Source organism: Haliotis rufescens, unplaced genomic scaffold, assembly GCF_023055435.1.
Source record: "Haliotis rufescens isolate VD_foot unplaced genomic scaffold, xgHalRufe1.0.p SCAF_26, whole genome shotgun sequence".
NCBI classification, from domain to species: Eukaryota; Metazoa; Mollusca; class Gastropoda; order Lepetellida; family Haliotidae; genus Haliotis; species Haliotis rufescens.
The window spans coordinates 6107501-6110000 of NW_025963957.1; the positions used below are offsets into that span (position 1 = coordinate 6107501).

At 45.8% G+C, this 2500-nt stretch overlaps 6 non-coding genes across 6 annotated transcripts; 4 read left to right on the forward strand and 2 right to left on the reverse strand.

The window, feature by feature from the left end:
* Window positions 1-37: 37 nt before the first annotated feature.
* On the forward strand, window positions 38-121 carry Trnal-cag. Its single transcript has one exon. It is a non-coding gene; the product is annotated as a tRNA-Leu (tRNA).
* A 294-nt stretch (window positions 122-415) lies between these two features.
* Trnac-gca lies at window positions 416-487 on the reverse strand. Its single transcript has one exon. It is a non-coding gene; the product is annotated as a tRNA-Cys (tRNA).
* A 335-nt stretch (window positions 488-822) lies between these two features.
* Window positions 823-906, forward strand: Trnal-cag. Its single transcript has one exon. It is a non-coding gene; the product is annotated as a tRNA-Leu (tRNA).
* Window positions 907-1464: 558 nt separating this feature from the next.
* Trnal-cag lies at window positions 1465-1548 on the forward strand. The gene has a single exon. It is a non-coding gene; the product is annotated as a tRNA-Leu (tRNA).
* A 294-nt stretch (window positions 1549-1842) lies between these two features.
* On the reverse strand, window positions 1843-1914 carry Trnac-gca. The gene has a single exon. It is a non-coding gene; the product is annotated as a tRNA-Cys (tRNA).
* A 335-nt stretch (window positions 1915-2249) lies between these two features.
* Trnal-cag lies at window positions 2250-2333 on the forward strand. The gene has a single exon. It is a non-coding gene; the product is annotated as a tRNA-Leu (tRNA).
* The last annotated feature ends 167 nt before the right edge of the window (window positions 2334-2500 follow it).

Sequence of the window (2500 nt, forward strand, 5' to 3'; positions counted from 1 at the left end):
TGCTATACTGTATAGACGTGCGAACAGTTTGCCAGCAGTCAGGATGGCCGAGAGGTCTAAGGCGCTGCGTTCAGGTCGTAGTCGGGTTCTCCCGGCGTGGGTTCGAATCCCACTTCTGACAACTCTTTTGTCCCTCTTTCAAACGTCAACGATTCGGCATTGTTTCTCAATCCGCGAACATCACGACCATCCCATGCAGTCAGAATTAGCTGACTGTGAATTAACGTTTCCATTTTGTTTTTGTGGATGCATAGTCAAAAGTTGGAATCGTGTCTAATTAGCTGCACACTTTATGTACTGTACAGACACTCTCTGTCAAAAGTGGGATTGTCTGTGTCAGGTATGTTGCCACAGGTATTGGAGTGTGACTTCCTTGTGCCTTTGCTGATGACTATTTTACCCAAAAATCGTATAGAGGGGGCACCCGGGATCGAACCGGGGACCTCTCGATCTGCAGTCGAATGCTCTACCACTGAGCTATACCCCCGACACATATGTTAGTAGGATAAATACATGTACTAAGAATACACTGATCGCATCCAACACCAGCAAAATATTGGGGCTCCAACCTTTTTAATCGTCCTATTTCTTACTGGCACATGGAGGTCTGGTACAGTCAGCTGTCGTTGACTTAAATACAATGAACCTTTCACGGTACATTCTTTGAAGTATATATGTGCAGTGTGTCCGCTTTTTGAGAGGTCCAAACAGAGTTATTACCTAAATTATCTTCAATGAGGGTGGAGTGCCTTTTTCGGATCCAAAGCAGTTGATATCTCTCTCACTGCTATACTGTATAGACGTGCGTTCAGTTTGCCAGCAGTCAGGATGGCCGAGCGGTCTAAGGCGCTGCGTTCAGGTCGCAGTCGGGTTCTCCCGGCGTGGGTTCGAATCCCACTTCTGACAACTGTTTTGTCCCTCTTTCAAACGTCAACGATTCGGCATTGTTTCTCAATCCCGCGAACATCACGACCATCCCATGCAGTCAGAATTAGCTGGCTGTGAATTAACGTTTCCATTTTGTTTTTGTGGATGCATAGTCAAAAGTTGGAATCGTGTCTAATTAGCTGCACACTTTATGTACTGTACAGACACTCTCTGTCAAAAGTGAATTGTCTGTGTCAGGTATGTTGCCACAGGTATTGGAGTGTGACTTCCTTGTGCCTTTGCTGATGACTATTTTACCCAAAAATCGTATAGAGGGGGCACCCGGGATCGAACCGGGGACCTCTCGATCTGCAGTCACGGTCTGGTACAGTCAGCTGTCGTTGACTTAAATACAATGAACTTTTCACGGTACATTCTTTGAAGTATATATGTGCAGTGTGTCCGCTTTTTGAGAGGTCCAAACAGAGTTATTACCTAAATTATCTTCAATGAGGGTGGAGTGCCTTTTTCGGATCCAAAGCAGTTGATATCTCTCTCACTGCTATACTGTATAGACGTGCGTTCAGTTTGCCAGCAGTCAGGATGGCCGAGCGGTCTAAGGCGCTGCGTTCAGGTCGCAGTCGGGTTCTCCCGGCGTGGGTTCGAATCCCACTTCTGACAACTGTTTTGTCCCTCTTTCAAACGTCAACCATTCGGCATTGTTTCTCAATCCCGCGAACATCACGACCATCCCATGCAGTCAGAATTAGCTGGCTGTGAATTAACGTTTCCATTTTGTTTTTGTGGATGCATAGTCAAAAGTTGGAATCGTGTCTAATTAGCTGCACACTTTATGTACTGTACAGACACTCTCTGTCAAAAGTGAATTGTCTGTGTCAGGTATGTTGCCACAGGTATTGGAGTGTGACTTCCTTGTGCCTTTGCTGATGACTATTTTACCCAAAAATCGTATAGAGGGGGCACCCGGGATCGAACCGGGGACCTCTCGATCTGCAGTCGAATGCTCTACCACTGAGCTATACCCCCGACACATATGTTACTAGGATAAATACATGTACTAAGAATACACTGATCGCATCCAACACCAGCAAAATATTGGGGCTCCAACCTTTTTAATCGTCCTATTTCTTACTGGCACATGGAGGTCTGGTACAGTCAGCTGTCGTTGACTTAAATACAATGAACCTTTCACGGTACATTCTTTGAAGTATATATGTGCAGTGTGTCCGCTTTTTGAGAGGTCCAAACTGATTTATTACCTAAATTATCTTCAATGAGGGTGGAGTGCCTTTTTCGGATCCAAAGCAGTTGATATCTCTCTCACTGCTATACTGTATAGACGTGCGTACAGTTTGCCAGCAGTCAGGATGGCCGAGCGGTCTAAGGCGCTGCGTTCAGGTCGCAGTCGGGTTCTCCCGGCGTGGGTTCGAATCCCACTTCTGACAACTGTTTTGTCCCTCTTTCAAACGTCAACGATTCGGCATTGTTTCTCAATCCGCGAACATCACGACCATCCCATGCAGTAAGAATTAGCTGGCTGTGAATTAACGTTTCCATTTTGTTTTTGTGGATGCATAGTCAAAAGTTGGAATCGTGTCTAATTAGCTGCACA